Raw genomic sequence first — 22,744 nt, 5'->3', positions numbered from 1 at the left:
TGTGTCTCTGATGGTACCAGAAGAACTGACATGTGGTAGGCTCTCTGAAGGCAAAAGTCAAATGTCTCCAAATGCCACTGTTTTTATAATATTACATGATTATAAGTTCTTAGAAGACAGGGATTCTTCTACTTTGTTCCATCGTTCCTCTTTAGCAGCTAATTTTCTCTGTGAATCCTTAGAAACTAGAATTGAGTGGAACAAAAGTGAGCTGGCATTTATTCAGAGTTTGAATGCTATGTGAAGATGAATTCATCTCCAAGGTTGTGATCTCAGTAGCTTGCTCATATTACATGTAAGATGTGGGTCAGTTGCAGCTCTATCAGCCTTCAAGTAGGTGTCATATGTGTCCTCATTTCAGGACCTAGGCTGAAGGAGCATTGCCTTTCTGGGACATTCCCTTTTCATGTCAGATAAAGATGGCTGGTGGAAACTCACCATGTCTTTTAAAGCTTCTTCTCAGAGATTACGTGTATCGTATCTGCTCACATTCCATTGGCTAAACCTGACATCTGTGGGTGGGGTTACATAATCCTCTTTCAGGAAGCCTGTACTTGGGGATAATCACTGCAGTCTACAGTAGATGGTGAGTGTATTTTCTATGCTGTGGGTGTAATGAGAAAATGAAAAGAAAGGAAGTGCCATAACTGAGATCTTACTCTTCTGATGGGATAGGAAAAGTGCTTATAAATAATTAGATATCTATGCAGTAGAGTAGAGGACTTAGTTGTACTGACATCATGAAAGAAAAGAGCCCCAGATTCCACTTGAATGAGTCTGCAATCGGATCACATGCTTGGCGCTGATGACAGCCACCAAAGTGAAAATCAGTAGAAGCAACACTGACACTAGAATGGCAGTAACGATGCAATCCTGGCATTCAGTTCTCTGCTGGCCACTCTGATTTTAGAATCTTTGTAGGCGTAGCAAATGCGTATATGTATGGACTGTGACCACCTGGAGAGCCTCCGCCCCAAGTAAAGGGAGCAGCTGCCATTTCTCAACTGCAGCAGATGTTGCCATGTGGGGACACTAAGAACACTCTTGCCACCTTCTATATTTGAAATCTCACAATTTCTGTGTTGGCTCAAATTTTTAAAAATACACTGTGAGGGCTTCCCTGGTGGCGCAGTGGTTAAGAATCCGCCTGCCAATGCAGGGGACACGGGTTCGAGCCCTGGTCCGGGAAGATCCCACATTGCCGTGGAGCAACTAAGCCCGTGCGCCACAACTACTGAGCCTGCTCTCTAGAGCCCGCGAGCCACAACTACTGAAGCCCGTGTGCCACAACTACTGAAGTCCGCGTGCCTAGAGCCTGTGCTCTGCAACAAGAGAAGCCACCACAATGAGAAGCCTGCGCCCCGCAACAAAGAGTAGCCCCCGCTCACTGCAACTAGAGAAAGCCCGCGTGCAGCAGCGAAGACCCAATGCAGCCAAAAATTAAATAAATGAATAAAAAAAAAATACACTGTGGGCCAAACAAAATATTCCTGTGGGTTAAATCAATCTTAGTTTGTGACTGCTTGTCTAGAGGAATGGATTGATTTCATATCCTTCATATAATCCCCCATGAACATGCTTCTCTCAACACATGTATTTGTTCCAGTTGTTTTCCAGGTCGGAGGTATGATTGACTTCCTTTTGCAAGGATAGAATTGCTTAAATGACATGGGTTCCTGAATAGAAGGCCAAAAAGGAAGAGAAGGTAATTCATCCCTTCTCAATTTTTATTCAATGTTCAAATGATCAGAAGAATATTAATTTTAGAGCTGGCTTTCTTCCATGGCATACTTGGAACCAATGCAGGAGAGGCCTAACTTATTGCACAGAGGCCAAAAATGATCTGGTAGCAGCACCCAGAGGGCACTTCCTTCTCATTTTTATTCTTGTATTTGTACTTCCCACCACTGACATTAGTGCTTGATGTTCTCCTACTTATATATAGCCAATTCAGAGTTCATAGACGATGGTGACGGGAAGAAGGTTTTACCCCTAATTTTATTAGAACCAAAGAGTACTATTGAAATGTCTGCATATGGATGCATGCGTGTCACAGTTCTTTTATAGTGGCTTCCACAGCTAAGCCCTTCTGTTGCATGCGTATCACTAAAGTTAAGTCACGGAGAATACTCTAATACAGTGATCTTCATTAGGGTCTTCTCAAGGACAAGTACAAAATTTACACAGCCCCTGGACCGACAAGGCTCATATTTCAAGATGACCTCAAATATTCAGCTAATCAAAGTCAAAGGGGATAAAAACTTCAGAAACCACACCCAGAAATATGTCAGACTTGTTTCTTTTTGGACTATAAATCCAGGGAACGATTGAGAGTCTTTAAATTTAAGCATAAAGCCATATGTTTTATAGAATTAAAGGAATTTTTCAGAGTATTTGGAGTATATGGCATTGTACTAGTAGTGTACATATTTCTATTTGGAGCTGTTTGACATATTTAGAGGTAACCATATATACTGCCGCTACAGTATGTCAGTAGGTTACATCTAAATAAACACACATCTGTAGCATTTGCCTCTTGTGATAGAGTATTGTTTATCAAGAGTTAAATTTAAACTTTAATATTATGTATTCAAATGTGTTAGCTTGAATTACAATAATGGTAAAACTAAGAAAAAAATTTACTAAGTTTATTTATTAAATTTATTAAGTTTAACAATGTAAAATTATTTGTCTGTACTCTTTAAAAAAATATTTGAATTAGCTTATAATTAATACAGAGGCACTTGAAAAAGAGAGAGAGAGACAGAAAGAACAAAAGCCAATTTATGAATGGGTTTGTGGGAATGGAAGCGATGTGTAGAGATGGTGTATAATTAACCTGAAACCTTAAGAATGACTAGATGTTAAAACTGAGTAGAAAACGTAACTCTGGACTTCTTGCTAAAAAGGGAAATATAAGTTGCATAGTCTTACTAACCACTAAGTTGAATGATACCAGTTGCTTAGAAGAAAGAAATATTGCCTAGCATTGAACTCAAAGAAAAATTTACTTCACAAAGCTTGTTATGAAGGACATTGAACAAACAAAAGTGTCCCCAAATTGCAATTTTATGAAAGATGCCAAAATATTCCTTGCATGGTCATTTCAACGTAGGCTTTTGGCAGAAGTCCAAGGGCATAATGTTAAATAGATTTCTATGAAAGCTGAAGAGATGTAGATTAATTTTGTAATTTGGGGGTGATGGTTAACATGAACAAAGATAAACTAAATAATTGCTATGCCTTTTAGAGTGTCCACTTAGCAAACAATGAAAAGATATATTGAAGACAACACGGTGTAAGACTCACAAACCTCCTGAGATCTTTTGTTTTCATTAATTCAGTAAGTATTTATTGATGTCACAATGTATATACTTGTTCTGCCTGTGGCCTAGAAATGTTCATGAATATCTCATTTTTAGGTGGTCCTTAAGTATTTATATATGATTTATATATCCATTTGCTTCTAAGGAAAAATTATGCTTATTGTCAATTCAGTCTCTGAGGTATATATATATATGTATATATATATATATATATATATATAAAATTCTGTTTTCAACTACTGTTTTTATGAGATCTATAGTTAGTTAGATTTTCACCTATACTAAGGTGAGGATATACAGTTAAAAAAAAAAATTCAATAAAAATATTCTATGGGCCTAATTTGGGCAATGTATTTTAAATTGTTAATAAGACAAACAGGAACTTCCCTGGCCGTCCAGTGGTTAAGACTTCACCTTCCAATGCAAGGGGTGCAGGTTCGATCCCTGGTCGGGAAGCTAAGATTCCACATGCGCTGCGGCCAAAAAACCAAAAACATAAAACAGAAGCAATATTGTAACATATTCAATAAAGACTTTAAAGATGGTCCACATCAAAAAATAAAATAAAAGACGGACAGTTCAAACAACGGGCAGAGGATTAAAAATATCCAGAAAAAGATCCAGACTCTCATAAAATTTTATCTGGCTATTTGACCTAGTCATTTATATTTCTGATAAAAGCAAAATTTCAGGTCATGTTCATGTGCATTTATTTTGAGCCTTGACTTGGGGAACACAGACAGCTAATATACATGTCAGATGATTTTGATCATAATGGGTGATAAAAGGTGAAAGAGAAAATCTTGTAATGCAAAGCCTGTATCAAACTCCAAAGCATAAAACCTAACAGTTTTGCCCTTTGTTTTCATGGGAAATTGTGTGTGACATTAGTTTGAAATGGGTGAGTAGCCTCTCAGCAGAAAGAATGGGATTAACTTTATTGAGGCTCTCCTATGAGAGACATTGTGAGGCATTATGCTAGGCTTTTTTTGATCGGTATTACATGTCTTCAAGTCCTGTCCATGGCATCTCATACATGGGTTAAGTAACTTGACCAAAAAAGTGTACCAAGTGAGGATTGTAATGATGGCAGGAACACAAGGAAGCTGGTTCCAAAGAGGCTTAGGTAACCTGCCCAGTCCCACAGTGAGGAGGTGGCAGAGCTGGGGTCTGACTCCGTAGTACACAAGCAGCAGTATCCGCTTAGAGAGACTACAGAAACATATAATTTTAAAATTGAAAGAGGCTTCATAGATCATCTAGTTAGTTCATTGTCCTTTCGCACACCAGTTTTATACATGGGGAAACAGATGTTCAATAACATTAATGTTCTTTCAAATGGAAATAAGGTGTGAAATTACTGGATCAATTTAATTCTTTGCCTAGTACATAATAGGCACTCACATTCTAATAAGTAAATAAGAGGACACTATGATACTAATTGTCAGCTTTTTTGTGAATAGAAGGATGTTTTTGGCAGTGAGACAGTCATCAGTGAACTAAATGAATAAAATCCAGGTGCTTGAACTTGGACCTTCCAGCTCCCCACTCAGACCTCCCCCACTTCTCCCACCATTTTCCTGTCAAATGCTTAAAAACTGGTTTAGGGGAACATGGAAGTTTAGAGAAATCATAAGAGCATATCTTCTTGTCTGAAGTTCCCCCAAATTAGCCTACCCTTTACCAATTTCCAACTGGAAGTACTTCTGTTACTTAAAACATTTAGGAGAGGTGGCCTATTTTTTAAAAATCAGTAGTTCTGAAAACCTGAACTCTAAGGTTCTCCAGATGGTGTGTTTACTAGATCTCTTGCAGAATAAAAATTTTTTGTAATGTGGTAAGTGTCTATTTTTGCTTTGGACAGAAATGAATACTTCACTCACCGCATTCAATTTTTAAAAAAGCAACTCCTTTGCCTCTCATTCAAAGCAAAGCTTGTCCTCCCTCAGTATGTCCAGTCATGTCCAGTCAGCGGTATGTAGTCCACAGAGATTTTTCCCATGAGGGAACTACTTCTTTCAGGATGGAGATTCCACAAACTCCCTCTCTGACTAGCTGTTTCCAGTGTTTACTCATCCTTATAATCAGGAAGTTCATCTTTGCATCTACCATATATGATTCCTGCATTTTCTCTGGCTCTGCCTGCTGTGCTGACTGGGACAAGCTGCACAGAAATTCCCTCAGCAGGGAGCCTTCCCAAACTCAGGCAGATAATGCTCAGTGGAGTGGTTGTCGCCACGTGAGGTGCAGAACAAATTGCAATGTGCCCACCATACGTGCTACGTAACAGTAATCCTACTCTGATGCTCAACTCAAACTCGCCACCGCATTAAATCTCAGTACCCCCAAATTGTTCTACCCTCTCCTTCCCTTCCCCCATCAAAACAGCTGCTTATTAGATATTGAGTGAAACAAAATGATTATCTGATGAAATGTTTTTCATTTAGGCATGATTGATTGAAAACACTTATTTCTCCAGCAGGCATTTGCTTTTTAAAGTAAGCACCTATTGATTAAGGAATAAAATGCTTATAAATGAGAGATATTAGAAGTTGGAGCTAATGTTACTCCCTTTCAGGCCTGTGTGAAGCTTAGAAATAATAATGAAGTGCTTAGCAGGTTGTATCCATACAGCAAGTAGTATCTATTATTATTACATCCTGTAGTCCAAATAGTCTTTGATTCTATAAATAATATTTCCATGGCCTTATCTGAAAAGTTTTCTGCTTTAGTACAGTCCATATTAACAGTTCTGAAATATAGAGTAAACGAATAAGCTCAGTTTCTTAAATTTGTCCTTACAGGTCTGATTGCATGTCCTTTAAAGCTTTAGATTGCTTTTCCCTGGAATCTAAGTAATTTGTAATATGTCTACAAGCATTTATTTTTCCAATATTCCTATAAGATGCATACATTTTAAAATGTAAACAGACAAAATAGAAACATTCCTGTAATTTAGAACTAACCAATGCTGAGAACAAAGGAAGAATAACTTCAAGGTTAATAAATTTTGGAATATTGTTCATATGTAACAATATTAGACACATTTCCAAATGTGCTACTGTCTTGACTCATATTTAGAATGGGAATCACTTTAATCCTCTATTCTTTTCTATTCTATCCTGATATACTTGTATAAAGCCCATCTTGTGCCACCTTGTGCTTAAACAGATGATTTTTCTTTCCTACAGTAATTAAATTACACTACTGGTATCCTGCAAAACATCTACTGTTCTTATCCATCCATTTTTCTGTCTTGTTAGAAATTTTAGTTTTAATGCAAATTTCTTAGGTTACAGCCACCCCTTTCAGTTTGGAATTACTCTTAATTATCATCATTCAAATTATTAATGGAAGTGCTAAATGGCATAGGGTTCAGGACTGATCCCTTGAGATGATCTTCATTGCCCAGATCCCTGTTAGCTGTGATAATATGATGGAAAGAAGGAAACATTGAAAAAATGGCGAAGGTTTTTTGGAAAGGGAAAGAGGCCAAAATGAGAGAGAGAGATACAGAGATCCAAAATATCCAGAAAGAAAGATATAGATGAATAATATGACTAAATGAGAGGATGTGGAACAGGGGATAACGTCTGTGATAAAGAGAGACATGTGGCAAATAAAAGTTCAGTAAGTAAATAGAAGTTCAATATATACACCAAGTCTTAAAGCTGGCACACCAGGATTTCCCTTATTTCCAGTGCCTGATTTAAAATATACTCATAATTTTAAAAATTTACCATTGGCATTTTAAAAAATTCTCTTCAAAAGTTAATCTACTTTTTATACAGAGAAAGATCAATAACATTTATATTTGTTTTTGGCTAACATATAGAAACTTATATTTTTCATTTAGAAGAAATGCAGTATGATATGCTAGAACAAGAGGGCTTTGAGATCCAGGGAGGTTTGTGTTCAAATCTTGTCTTTTCCACTTACTACCTGTTAATCCCAAAAGAATCACTGAATTCTCTTGCCTCATAGGCAAAATGGAGCTGATATTAAAAATTTTCAGGTCTGTAATAAAGTTTAGAGATAATGCACATTAAAGTGTTTTTTTAGGTAGTATGCATAAAATATATCAAAGCTATGTTTATTAGGTCATGAGTCCCATTAGTCATTGATACAATAAGTAATATTTCTTTTTATTTATTTATTTATTTTATTTTTGGCCGCGTCGGGTCTTCGTTGCTGCGCGCGGGTTTTCTTTAGTTGTGGTGAGCGGGCTTCTCATTGTGGTGGCTTCTCTTTTTGCACAGCACGGGCTCTAGGCGCACAGGCTTCAGTAGTTGTGACTCGCGGGCTCTAGAGCGCAGGCTCAGTAGTTGTGGCACACGGGCTTAGTTGCTCCGCGGCATGTGGAATCTTCCCAGACCAGGGCTCGAACCTGTGTCCCCTGCGTTGGCAGGTGTATTCTTAACCACTGCACCACCAGGGAAGCCCAATAAGTAATATTTCTTGCTTGAGTTCCTAGCACTTCATTTAGCAAGTCCTATGTATTTTCTTATTTTGAGTGCTTGGTATTGTGTCATTAAATATGAAATTTTAATATTCAGAAAACAATCCACACAAAATAACTCTAAAATTTCATCTAATTATTTCCTCTTGTCAGCCAATAATTATCTTGTTTTGCTAATGGGCATCACCTTAACCAAGTGATCAAGTTAAAATCACTAATGAGAAAAACCTTTCATTGTGTGCCCCTGATGCCATGCACCGAGGACACAACATCACCTATTAAGCATTCTTGCCAATGATATATACTTTGATGTAATAATGAGGAAACTTCAAAGAAATCCAAATTGGAAGATATTCTATAAAAACAAATGGACTGTATTCTTTTGTTGTTGTTGTTGTTGTTGAAGTATAGTTGATTTACAATGCTGTGCCAATCTCTGCTGTATAGCAAAGTGACTCAGTTCTACACAGAGACATTCTTTTTTTTTAATATTCTTTTCCATTATGGTTTATTCCAGGAGGTTGGATATAGTTCCCTGTGCTATACATTAGGACCCTGTTGTTTATCCATTCTAAATGTAATAGTTTGCATCTGCCAACCCCAAACTCCCAGTCCATCCCTCTCCCTCTTTTGGCAGCCACAAGTCTGTTCTCTATGTCTATGAGTCTATTTCTGTTTTGTAGATAGGTTCATTTGTGCCATATTTTAGATTCCACATATAAGTGATATCATATTTAATGGACTGTATTCTTAAAAAAATTTCAGTGTCATGAAAAATAGAGGAAGGCTGGGAAACTTTCCAGATTAAAGGAGATTAAAAGATACACAACTAAGTGCAATGAGTAACCCTGGATTAGATTCTGGATTAGGGGGAAATTTGCCATAAAGATCATTATTAGTGAAGTTTGAATATGGACAGTATATTAGATATAATATTTCATTAATGTTAAAATTCCTGATATGTAAAAGAATATCTATAAATATAAATACATACATAGAGACACAGATAGGCAGAGAGAGACAGAGACAGCAAGTACTAAAGCAAATGTGACAAACTTAAATACTGGTGAATCTGGATGAAAAATATCAGTAATTCTGTGTCCTATTCTTGCATTTCTTTTGTAAGTTTAAAATTATTTAATAATAAAGAGTTCAAAAATTTATCTTTTATAGAAAATAATTGATTTCTTGATGCAACTAGTTGACTTTTTAAAAAGAATTTCTTTAGAAAAGGCTTACAAGCCCAAATCACAGGCGTAAGTCTGCCCTTAGCAACCTATTAAGATTAATTTATCATAATTGATGCATTATTCTCATGAATGTGCTTAAAAGAAGTAATGAGGGTGATGAATTCTCTCTCATCCTTTTAATGGGTGGTTCCTCCAGGCAAGTATAATGTCATAGAGAGATCTGCATGTAAAAGGTTGCATTATTAATATGAACTGAATTGATGATTAAGTAGGAAGCAACAGTTATGATAAACAGTTTTGAACTTCCCTATGCAAAAGTTGGACCCAGCCAAAAAAAAAAAAAAAAAAAAATTAAACCTCTTTTGGGAAAAATAAATCTCAATTTAGCACATTGATCTTCAGAGAAAACTATAAATATATACATTTCAAAAATCATTTTAAATATTTTAGCTTTGTTTTCTCTGAGATTTTAAGAAGATATCTCATATAACTTTCTCTTGAAATCTGGAAGCAGATTAAATCTTACTTTTTGGGATTTGGTATTTCAGAAGATAAAGGGGAGTCTTGGATGTTTCATCATTTCCCTCTTTATTAGAAATGTGAAATTCTTTGTATGTAACAATCAAAATATGCTGTTTTCAAACAACATAAAAATGGTACTGTTATTTGGCTTAGCATCATTTCTATATTCTCAACTTTGTGTGCATGCATTCATTTTAGGCTGTAATTTTGGATTCTATTTTTCTTTAAAAAAATAGATTTCCTTTATAAAACTAGTAAAAAGCAAGTGCTAATTTATTTTGTGTATTCTCCAATTGAGAGTGGCCACAGGATCCAAGAGGCCATGTGTCATGAGGTCAGTGCTGCGGGGGCCAAAGAGCTTTTGTAAATCCCTGGGTGGTCTGGCCAGATTTCCGTGTTGAGTTAGAACAGTCTTTTATATCATGGGATGCCTTGCCCAGGTTGTGCAATGTAACCTTTAAAACTAAGCAAACCTGTTGCTCAGCTACTTCAGTCCTGTTTCTTCTGTATCCAAATCAGGTTATTTCCATACAAACATGGTTCAGCAGGATATTTACCACCTGACAAGAAGGACTGAAAAATTTCTGTGGACTTACTGAATTTTCTTAAAAAATTGGTTTGAAAATATGCTGTGAGCCAACTGGGGCCCAGAAAGCAGTCTGAAAAACAGGCTTTATTGTCTGGGTAAGATTCAGGTTCAACCAAGAACAGGTGACATCAGATGTAATTGTTCTTTATGGGTGGCTCTCCCCTTGCTCCTTTCTATCCACCTGGGCTACCCACAAACTCCTTTATTTCTCATCCTAGGACTATGCCACAGGTGTGGCACTGCCACTGGCATAATGCTGGAAGAGTTGCTTCTGCTTCCCACCAGGGCCCAAGACCAGGTCATTGGAGTAGGAGTGGATAGGCTGTTCTTGCTCTGGGGCAGAAGGTGGGAGAGAAAGTGAGAGGAATATATGAATCGTCCTGACAGGAGAGCATACTTCATAGTTTCAATCATTACAAATTTCTTTAGTTTTTACACAGTGACCTTAAGAGTCAGTCATCTATTCTCTTTGAAGTAGATGATTCATTTCTTATGCTTTGTGTTCTGCCTTCCAAATTTATTTTGAGAAAAATGTGCATCAACTAAGTTTGATCTCAGTTTTTACTGGTGCTTAATTTGTTAACTCCTCAAGTATCAGTCCCTCAAAGAAAAATAAAACAATTATGATCCTAAAAAATGGATTTGGAAATTTTATTTTTAAAAAGAAGAAAAGAAATTGCTGACATTTCTCTGGGTAGTTCTATGCTGTAACTTTCCACTGACAGCATCTGAAACTTCCAGGGTTTCTGTTACAAAAAATGCTCTTGCATATAAGGCTTTTCTTCTTTGCTTTATTCTGTAATATTTCAAGCCTGCAGTTACTTTGCTGCATTGTGAGGACATTTCAAGGTCTACCCCATGTAAAAATACATAGATTATTAATTTTATCTGTGTGCTAAACAAATGATTACTGAAGGCCTACTGTGTGCCAATCACTGTCTGTGTGCCAAAGACACAAAAATGAAGCTCCCAGTCTAATTGGGGAAATATATACGTATCTGAATAATTATAAAGTAGTCACAGAGATGTTAGAAGAGATACCTACAAAGTACAACTGGGACCAGACGATGGAACAGCTAATTTTTCCAGAGAGAGTCAAGGAATGTAGTAATATTTGATCAAGGTCTTAAAGGATGACTAGCGATTCGCCCAGTGAGTCCACCCAGTGGGAGTAGGCATTCCAATCACAGGGAACATTGTTTGCAAAAGCACAGAGGACTGAAATGCAAGATAAATCCTGAAAGTGGCCTGGAATCACTGGAATTTAGGGTACAAAGATTAAGCATAACTTCCTTTCACCAGTTGGCTGGCTCTCTAGCAGCTGCCTCTCACATTCTCCTCTTAGTTTCTCTCCAGCTTCTGCTCCCAAAACAACTGAGCTCTTTTTCTCACTCAGCATCTCTGGTCACTGAGGGTAATTTCTGAGCTAGTTTATGAGCATCAGACTCCTTTCATGAAAGGGGGACACACCTTGTGCCTCTGTGTATATTACTCTCTTTAACAGAACCAGTCCTTCCCAGTCTCATTACTCCCCCTATTTATTGGGGTTTATTCCCAAAGACTTTTGACTGTTTTCAAGTCAAGTCTACCCTTGAAGAGTAAAGATTTGTCATCACTTGGGATAATTAAGGAATACATTGCAAATCCTGAAAATAATCCTGAGAAGTATTCCAAAATACTTCTAAAAAGTATTTAGAAATGCTAGCATTTAGCATCATTATAGCCTTTTAAGATGATTCTTTGAAGAAAGTAATCCTGTAGATGTGCAAATTCCTATGCATTTTAAAATAGCCAGGTATTGTTAATTTTTAGGTATCATAATGGTATTGTGGTTGTGTATTTTAAAAAGTCATTTTTGGGAGATATGCCCTGAAATAATATGGTAAAACAGAGTGGAATTTGCTTTAAAATAATCCAGTGGTGGGAGGGGAGGGTAGTGTGGGGAATATAGATGAAATAATATTAGTGGATAGACATTTGAGGTCCATTGTAATAATCCATTTTTACATATGTGTGAAACTCTCAACAATAAAAAGTAAAAGAAAGTCACCTTACATTGTCATCACACTTTGTCTTGTAATTTATGGGCTGGAAAGGAATAAACATTTTCACAAACATCAAGGTATGTGGTACACTTTGTCACCAGCTCCTTACCACCCCCCACCTAAGTGGAGAGAACCTGAGTTCTCTATAAGTACCTCTGATACCTTTTGCTATAAAGATTTTTAATATATATTCATATATAAATAATCTTTTATTAATTCCAAAGACAACTAAGTAGGCAACTAAACATATACTGCAAATCAAACAAATTAATGTACACTAAAAATTCAACCTTTTACCCCAAAGAGTGTATTACTTCTTATTTTAGCTTGTCATTGTTTTTTAATTTTACAGCACAACTGCACTATGAACACTAATGAATAAATATTATCAAATGTAAAAGTAGAGATATTTTCCCCTCTATTATAATGTATCAAGTTATATTGATTTATTTGCCCTCTTTATAGTGTCCTCCTCCACCTATTTTAATAAAATTATTTAAGAACTCCAGGATGGGGCTCCAGTGCACGTTAATGACCGACAGGTCACTTCTGGAGGAAGTTTTCATTTGGCTATGGAATGGCAGGACCGAGAACAGTAAACCACCTCTCTGCTCCTGCCCACCCCCTTCTTTAGAAGTGTATTTCCTCAAGTTATAAAATGCACTGTTGATTAAACAACAGCTTCTTATGCAAAAGAAACCCTACATTTTGGGTAAAATTTTAGAAATAACTGCAAAAATATCCCTCAGTTCTAGAAATGGTGACATTACACATATGTTTACCAGTTGTCAAGTCACTTAATAGTGATCTCTTTTAAAATACATGTTTAAGCGATTAGTCACTCTCAACTTAAAAGTTTTTTTTCAAATTGTGAATATTTTATGCCAATAAGGAGATACTACTTAGGCAAGTTGTGCTGTTTGGGGGTAGCAGTCTTCAAACTGTACCTATACCTATACTATGGTACAGGTACTTTACAAGAGATACGAAGGCCAAAAAAAGTTTTAAGGGAATTAGGATTCTGGATATTTAGTTTCTCTTTGCACTCCTTAAAAGTGATCTGAAAAAATAATTTCTGGAGAGAGGACCAAAATGGCAACCTGAAAGGCTCCTGAGCTACCCTTCTCCCATGGACGCACAGAAAGTACAGCTGCATATGGAGCAATTCCCACTGAAAGAGATCCAGAAACTAGCCAAGCAATTCCTACACATTTGACAAATAAGAAAATTCCCACGTCAAAACAGGCAGGAGAGACCGAGACATTCTCTCACCATAAACCTCGCCCCTGGCACAGAGCCATACAATAAGGACTAATCCACTGACTACCAGCTTTTCCCTGAGGAGTGAAAGGTTTGGACCCCACATTCAGCACCCCAGCTTTTAGGGCTTCCATTTGACTAGCTCCCAAAACACCTAGCTCTGAAAACCAATGGGGCTTGCATCCACAAGACCCACAAGACCATAGCAAACAAAGATAATATTAGTAAATGGTGTTGGAAAACTGGACCTTTATCTTACATCGTACACAAAAATCAACTCAAAGTGGATTAAAGACTTCATATAAGACCTGATTCTGTAAAATTTCTAGAGGAAATCATAAAGAGGTAAGCTCTTTGACATTGGTCTTGACAGTGATTTTTTGGAATTAACCCCAAAAGTAAAGGCAACAAAAGCAAAAATAAAGAAATGAGACTACATCAAACTAAAAAGCTGCACAGTGAAGGAAACCATCAGTAAGGTGAAAAGGCAATCTATGGAATAGGTTATTTCACTTAGCATAATGCCCTCCAGCTTCACCCAAGTTGTTGCAAATGATGGGATTTCCTTCCTTCTTAAGGCTGAATAATATTCCATTATATATATACTACCACATTTTCTGTATGCCTTCACTTGAGGACAGGAATGGGAGAAAATATTTGCAAACCACATATTTATAAGGGGTTAATATGCACAATATACACGGAACTCATACAACCCAATAGCAAAAAAGGAAATAACTCAATTAAAAAATAGGCAAAGGATCTGAATAGACATTTTTCCAAGGAAGACATACAAATGGCCAACAGGTACATGAAAATGTGCTCAGCAGGTAAATGCAAATCAAAACCATGATAAGAGGGGCTTCCCTGTTGGCACAGTGGTTAAGAATCTGCCTGCCAATGCAGGGGACATGGGTTCGAGCCCTGGTTCGGGAAGATCCCACATGCCACGGAGCAACTAAGCCCGTGCACCACAACTACTGAGCCTGTGTGCCACAACTACTGAAGCCTGCCCACCTAGAGCCCGTACTCTGCAACAAGAGAAGCTGCCGCAACTAGAGAAAGCCCACGTGCAGCAACGAAGACCCAAGGCAGCCAAAAAAAACAAAAACATGATAAGGTATCACTTCACACCTTTTAGAATGGCTGTCCTCTAAAAGACCAGAGATAAGAAGTATTGTCAAGGGTGTGGAGAAAAGGGAAGCTTTGTGCACTGCTGGTGGAAATGTAAATTGGTGCAGCCACTATGGAAAACAGTATGGAGATTCCTCAAAAAATGAAAAATAAAACTATCATATGATCCAGTAATCCCACTTCTGGGTGCATTTCTGGAGGAAATTAAATCACTATCTTGAAGAGACATCTGTACTCCCATGTTCATAGCAGCATTATTCACAATAGCCAAGGTGTAGAAACAACCTAAGTGCCTGTCCTCAAGTGAAGGGATAAAGAAAATGTGGTAGTATATATATAATGGAATATTATTCAGGCTTAAGAAGGAAGGAAATCCCATCATTTGCAACAACTTGGGTGAAGCTGGAGCGCATTATGCTAAGTGAAATAACCCAGATAGAGAAAGACAGATACTGCATGGTATCACGATATGTGGAATATGGAAAAAAAAAAAAAGTCAAACTCACAGAAACACAGAGTAGGAAAGTAGTTTCTTTGTGTGGGGTGGGGTGCAGTGAGGGAAATAGGGAGAGATTGGTAAAGGGGTACAAAAAAAGATGAATAAAGTCTGAGGATCTAATGTATAGCATGACTTGTTGATAACGCTGTACTGTATAACTGAAATTTGCTAAGAGAGTATAACTTAAATGTTCTCACCAAAAAAAAAAAAAAGGTAAATATGTGCAGTGCTTGATATGTTAATTAACTCAATGGGACAAATCCTTTTACAGTGTATGCATATATCAAATCATCACATTGTACACTTTAGATATCTTATGATTTTATTTGTCAATTATACATCAATAAACCTGAAAAAGATTTTTTTAGCTGATCTGCCTGAGGATACAACATTTCCACCTCTTCTTTCACACACCCCTTCCCCACTATCTCATATTTTAAAGAAGAAAGGCCTTCTCTCACCCTAATCTTTCCATCATGTATTACCCTACAGTAGAAAAACCTCTGTAACCCACTGGTGTAATTCAGTATAGGTATTGGTATTGGTGTTGAGAAAGGGAGTCCCACTAAAGAATGAATAATAAATCCTTTTGCAATTAGATGGCTTCCTAGTTTGCTTTTAGTAAAATCACAGGAAGATCTACAATCAAGTTGTCAATTGATAGATCATTAAAAACAAATTTTTGGTGCTAGGTTTCCCCTGATTTTTGGCATATGTTTCTGACAGTGCAAAGAATTGAGGGCATTGCTGTAACAAAATTCCCTCTATTCCTACATATTTATTTACATGAACAAATTTTTCTCAACATCTACATTAATAATAAAACACAAAAAGTTGTGGAGATAATACTGGGGTTGAACCCTATCTCAATTTAGTCATAAGTAATAAGTAATAAGTAATTATGGCTAAACTGATACCCGACCTAATTTTAGCAAAAATTAGATATTTGACCTAATTTTAGCAAAACTAGCCAGTCCTCATCCAGCTCATTAGAAGATATATTTAAAATAAAATTTTGGTTTTTCTGTTTAATAATTACTTATCAAAATTTATAATATATTCATATGTTTTTTATCAATACTATACTAATAGTAATAAACTGATAACTCAATCTAGAATAATTTTTAAACATAGCTTCATGGTCACTGAGATAAAAAATATAATTTCAACATTTATGTCTTTTGTTGTGATAATTAGACAACTGACAAAAGACAATAATAAAAATATGTCATATTAGGATGAAATTTTTTGATAGAAGCGAATGGAAATAAATTCAAGTTCAAGGAGGAAAAGGAAAGATGCCAAATCTCATTATTAAAGAACAGCTTGTTTATGTATTTTTTAAAAATAGACGATGTGGTATTTAGATACTATTGGATTTTTTTTTTTAATTAATTAATTTATTTATTTATTTTTGGCTGTGTTGGGTCTTCGTTTCTGTGCAAGGGCTTTCTCTAGTTGCGGCAAGTGGGGGCCACTCTTCATCGCGGTGCGCGGGCCTCTCACTATCGCGGCCTCTCTTGTTGTGGAGCACAGGCTCCAGACGCGCAGCCTCAGTAGTTGTGGCTCACGGGCCCAGTTGCTCCGCGGCATGTGGGATCCTCCCAGACCAGGGCTCGAACCTGTGTCCCCTGCATTGGCAGGCAGATTCTCAACCACTGCGCCACCAGGGAAGCCCTGGATATATTTTTTAAAGTACTGTAATTTTTTTTTAGAGACAATATTTACAATACACTGGAAGTTACATCCTTTGCAACTGTTTTAGCTTGGGATGAAAAGTTTTAGATGTCAACTTAATAATGTGCAAGAGGATACAAAGCTTTACAAGATTTTTTTGGAAATGTTTGCAAGTAAAAAGTTTGAAGACCACTATTTTAGGAAATTCAGCCAGAGATCAGTGTGTAGAATGGATAGAATGGGGAAAAATTGGGCAGGACACTAGTTAGGGGACAATTGATTTTTTCCAGACATAAGGAATTTGAACTGTATTAAGTTTATAGTCATGGAAATGAAGACAAACAGACTGAAACCAAAAGCTACTAAGAAATAAGAATTATTAGTGTCAGTCCCTGCTTCATTTCATCTTAAGTTTTAAATACTGTCAAAACTGAATATCCCAGTGTTTTCCACCTATAGCTTCTGTCCGACTTGGTCCTGAGCTCCTTCCTGTAGTCCATCCCTCCCTCCCTCCCTCCCTCCCTTCCTTCCTTCTCTCCTCCCTTCCTTTCTTCCTTCCCCCACTATTCATCAGACACTCTGCAAAGTGCTGGGACTTCTGAAACAGTTAAAATCAGGTCCCTTCCCTATAGTAGGGAAGCTTACAGCTGAGTATGACGGTGAGAGAGATATCATACATGGCTCACACAGCTCCACCTCCCTCCCATTTGTAACACGATAGAGGATAAGAAGCTGAAGCCTCCATTTCCCAGACTTCCTCAGATTCCACGTGTGGCCCAGCCTCTGCCCAAGCAGACATATGAATGCCATATTTGGAAGACGGAAGTGAGACAGAGGTGGCACATCTGCTGCTTCCACTAGCAAGCAGGGACGTGGAGGATCTGGTTTTTCTATGGCAGTGTAGCAGAGGCCCCAGCGTCTGATACCTACTTTTGTGGGTGCCAGGGGTATCCATTTTGATGACGTGGATCTGGACTGAGGCAGTGTGCCTGGAACCAGCAGTTGAGACTCCCATTTCCTTATTCCCCATCTTTCTGATCATTCCCCAGTTTTCTGACCATGACACAGGCAATAGCTACCTTGGTTGGCATGTCTGGCAATCATTCCTGGAAGCTCAGACTGGAGCCTGTTTCCCCAGACTTTCTAACAATTTTGTAAGCACCTAATTTGTTATATTAAGTCCCTTTAAGTTTAAATGAGCTAGAATGGCTTCTTTTATTAGCAGCCAAATTCTGGCTGACACAAATGGAGCCCATCATTACTCCCAGCCTCCTACCAGCCTCTTGTATTGTTCCCTAGGTCTCTTTGTGGTCAAACAGAGCTGTTATCCTACAGGCCGATGATAACCCTGGAATGGGTACATTGTTACGTGAGTTGCCACTGTTCCTGTCCTGTGTATTTTAATTCTCAGAACTAGTCTCTGACAGGACTTGTTGTTGATGCTCTTTGTGGTGAACTAGAGTCTCTCCTGCCCGATCCTGGTGAAGGCTATTCATGAACAGATCTAAAAGGTGACTTCAGAAGTATTGAACCCTTACAGACTGTTTACTCTATTTGTCTGCCTCTGTGTTCCATCCACCTGCTTGGGACTCCTTTACTTCCTCTTGTGCCCTTTGGACAGGATGCCTTACTCACCTAGCTGCTCCTCCACAGTGTGTCTTTCTGTAATTGGATCATTTCTTTTAGAGCACTGATTCTGTTTAGTTGACCTAAGAAGTTCCCTGGAGAGCTAATTTAAAATGAAGATTCCCCAATCCAACCCTGATTCAGTAGGTCTGAGGTGTGTCTGGTAGTCCTCATTTTTTAAAAAACAGGAACTTTTTTCTTTTTTAAAAAATTTATTTGTTTATTTATTTATTTTATTTTGTTTATTTATTTTTGGCTGCGTTGGGTCTTCGTTGCTGTGTGTGGGCTTCCTCTAGTTGCGGCAAGCGGGGGCTACTCTTCATTGTGGTGCGCAGGCTTCTCATTGTGGTGGCTTCTCTTGTTGCGGAGCATGGGCTCTAGGGTGGATGGGCTTCAGTGATTGTGGCTCACGGGCTTAGTTGCTCCACGGCATGTGGGATCTTCCCAGACCAGGGCTCGAACCCGTGTCTCCTGCATTGGCAGGCGGATTCTTAACCACTGTGTCACCAGGGAAGCCCATGGCAGTCTGCATTTTAAACAAATGCAACAGGGCTCTCTGACCCACCCTGGCCTTGTATTACACCTTGACAACTCTCTGATGGGGTTAGGACAGAGAGTAGGTTGTAAATTTGGATGAGTAGAATTATGATTGGAGCACTGGTTCAAACAGAGAAATTAAGAAGGGAAGCCAGTTTGTGGAGGAAATAATGAGTTCCATTTGAGACATGTTGGTTTTGACATCCACGTGAAGATGATATATTGTTGGCAGCTTGTAATGGATTGATGACTCAGGTCTTGAGATTAATTAGTGAGATGGATTCTCTGTTGAATGGACTTCAGAGAATTGCTGCTGTAGCTAAATTATTTCTTTAATGTGGTGCAACCATGATTGTCTTGAAGATGACATACATCTATTGGTGTCATTCCCAATATGACATGGAGTCAGATATATTTTGTGTTTTCTATTGGGTTGTATAATAGGAAAAGTGAGAAGATTCATGGTGGGATAATCAGTGTTCTATGTAGCTTAGGAGATGCCTAAGGCCCACCTCTTTCCCTTAGAGCTCTCCTCCTCTCCCTCAATTCTTTCTCCCCAGGTGACTGACAAACATACCTCTATTGTGTAAACTGGGGAAGGAAAAATTATGTAGGATAATTGTAAGAGAAGGGAATAAAACCTCAAACTACAAGTATTATTGTAAATGTTTCAATTGGCCACAAAGTAGGTAGGATGAAATAATACTTTTCCTACAGATGTCTCACAGGTCTTTGTCTAGGCTTCATCCAACCTATTGTAGAAATTCTGTTCCGTCTCTAGGACTGAAACCCATTGTTTAAAAGTGGCTTTCAAGCTCTCTTTTCAAGTGAAATCTTACGCAGAAATAGTATTTCAGAAATGTAACTGTACTTGATCGAGTTCAAATATATACCATTTATTCATTCTAAAGTTGTTGCCTAGGTTTCATGAGGACAGTGAGGTTATTTTGATGGAGATAAAATTTTTAAACTAGGATGTATGGATGATGGTTGTATGTGAGCAAACAAATTTCTTTCCAAATGTGTATTGATAAAATCCTGATTCATTCAGAAAAGTAGTTGCAAATGGACCTTAAAAAAAAAACCCAGCATGTTTTGCAATTGTAGGATACTATAGATAAACAGATATGGTACCAGAATCCTAATTCTGAAATCTACCCTAAAATGATATGACTTTGACAGTGGATCAGTCATAAATATTCATTGAACACTTTGTATGTTCTAGATACTGAGACTGCATACTGAGAAAACAGACACATGGAATTTATAACCTAACCAGGAGGATAGACACTAAACAAATAATTGTAAGTAATTATAAGTGCATAAATTGCAAGGTGAAAGAAATTCTAAGTATACTGGGAATGTATGACAGGAGACCTAACCTTGTATAAAAGTGGGCAGAGATGTTCTTCCTAAGGAAATCATGTTTAAATTGAGACATGAAAGGTGAATAGGCAAAGGGAAGAGCAAAAAAAGTATTCCAGGTAGATGGGCCACTATGTACAAAGGCCCAAAGGTGGGAGAATCATGGTTTATTTGAGAAACTAAAAGTCAGCATGGCTCTTACCCAACAAAGCTAGAGAGACTAGTGAGCTGTTCATAGAGGCTGAAGAGTACAAGACTTTCTAGCCAATGCAATGCAATGTGGTAATTTATAAAGAATTAATGTGTTTTTAATGCCAGTACTGTATTAACCTTCAACCCTCCACCACTTGGGCTGTAGGCAAAGAGGTATTCCCCCAAGATGTGAAGAGAGTACCACAAAGAAAACCAATAACAGAAACTTCAAATTTTTGACTTTTAGGTCTAAACCAAAAAAAAAGAGGCCAGGAATTAGAAAATTTGGGGCACTATAGTTGCTGGGTAAGGATATAGTACAGGGCCTGCATAGGGTGCCGAAGAGAAGGGCCTGGCACAGCCTCACGGATAAACATGATCCCTAGTGGGCCGGTGGGAACAGCCAGATGCTTTCCCACATGGCCAGAAATTGACACATAAGAACAGACTGACCGTGAGGGTGCCGGCGAGGCAACGCAAGCACTGAGGGAGCAAGTGTCTAGAGGAGGAAAGACAAGGGATCAGTATATTGGGGTGGGGTTGGAGTCCATCAGTTAATATCTCTTATATCATCCTGACATATCTCTGTTAAGTATTTGGGCATTATTTGAACGATAACGGAAAGCCACTGAAGGATTTTAAGTAAAAACCTGACTTGATGATACCCCTCTCTAACTGGGTATAGAAAGTGCTTTGAAGGAGGTGAGACTCTTCTGGAAGGATGCTGCAGTAGTCTAGGTAAGAGATGTTGGTAGTCTGTACAAGGATGGTAACAGTGGTGATAAAAGGAAATGGACAGTTTACAGACATCTGTTTTAGCTGGCTCAGGCTACCATAATAAAATATATAATAAATACTGGGTGGCTTAAACAATAGAAACTTATTTTCTCACAGTTGTGGAGGCTGGAAGTCCCAGATCAAGGTCCACCAGGGTTGGTTCCTGGAGAGAGCGCTCTTCCTGGCTTTCAGATGACCACCTTCTCACTGTGTCCTCACATGGAAGAGAGAGATCTCTATTCTCTCTCTCTCTCTCTCTGTCTCTTCCTCCTCTTGTAAAACCACAGTCTTAGGTAGAAGAGAGTGGGAGGAGTCAAAGATGACACTTAGGTTTCTTGAGTAGAAGTGATAGTGCTGTTTATGGAGATTGGGATCACTGGAGGTAGAGAATATTTGGGGAAGAAATATCTGAACTGAATGTTAAACATGTTTATTTTGAAGTATCTATGAGATATCAGAAAGCAAATGCCAAGTGAGTTGTTGGTTTGGAATTCAGAAAAGACATCTGGGTACAGGTATCGATTTAGGTCTCATCTCTCTACAGATGGTCAGTAAGCAATGGGAGTGGGTGAGAGCCCATAGGGCAGTAGTTCTCGATCTTAAATGTGCATCAGAATCGCTTGGATAGCTTGTTAAGACACAGATCGCTTTGCCCCACCCCCCAGGTTTCTGGTACCACTGTACTTGCAGAGGCATATGAACATTTTAAGGCTTTTGAAATTTTGACTTTCAAGAGAGCTCCTAGCAATTTATATTTTTATCAGCTGAGTATGAGAAAGCCCATCCCACTGTACCCTTTATTGCATTCAATATTGTAATTTTTAATATTAGAGGCAAAAAGTGTGAACTAATTGCAATTTTATTTTGCACATCTTGGGTTTTTGGTTTTTTTTTTAAAATTCTGTCAGTTTTACCCCCCAAAAAACAAGTTCTTGGTAACTCCATCAGGTGGGATTGTAGGATGCCTCTGTGATAGTGAACATTTTTTTTCCCACATTTTAAAATGCTGTTTGCACATCCTTCAGTTTTTGGTAAAAACCTTTCTGTTTTTACATATTTATCTTTTACCACATTTATTCTTTGGCCCCTTCAATACACCATTGCATTTTGCAATCGGCATATTTGGGAGATAACTCACATTGATAAAATGTACCCTAATGTGTGTGAATTGTCACAATTAGGCAAGTCTTTAATATTCACCTCTGTGAATACGATGAAAATACTCTGCTACTGATAATAGCAGAGCATTTTCCAAGTTGAATAATATAAAAATGTGACCTAGGTAGTGCTAGAGACAGTTTCCACGTAGGGTAAGTAAAACCACGACATTGTCATTCTGATTGACCCTAGGTTGTCCTATGGCCTATTAAGGGGAAAGGGCCCAGAAATTCTTCCTCTTCTTCTAAATGTAGATCACACTTGACTGGCTCTGGCAAACTGGCCATGACCTTATGTTCCATCTTACACAATCCCACTGCCTGTGAAAGCCAGCCCACATGCTTAGCTAGACAGCAGTGAAGCTACTGATGGCAAAGCCAGATCCTGC

At 38.0% G+C, this 22,744-nt stretch overlaps 1 long non-coding RNA gene across 1 annotated transcript in view; it reads left to right on the top strand.

Moving 5' to 3' along the window:
- LOC309632175 overlaps window positions 1-22,744 on the top strand; it is a 66,566-nt gene that overhangs the window by 22,677 nt on the left and 21,145 nt on the right. Inside the window, exon 2 of the long non-coding RNA XR_014246769.1 lies at window positions 1,607-20,168. This is a non-coding gene — a long non-coding RNA (uncharacterized lncRNA). The remainder of the gene's footprint in view (window positions 1-1,606; window positions 20,169-22,744) is intronic.

The sequence above is a fragment of the Balaenoptera borealis genome (assembly GCF_965194805.1).
Source record: "Balaenoptera borealis genome assembly, chromosome: 7".
Taxonomy (NCBI): Eukaryota; Metazoa; Chordata; class Mammalia; order Artiodactyla; family Balaenopteridae; genus Balaenoptera; species Balaenoptera borealis.
The sequence above is the reverse complement of the archived record's forward strand: the minus strand, read 5'-3'. Positions and strand labels throughout refer to the sequence as shown.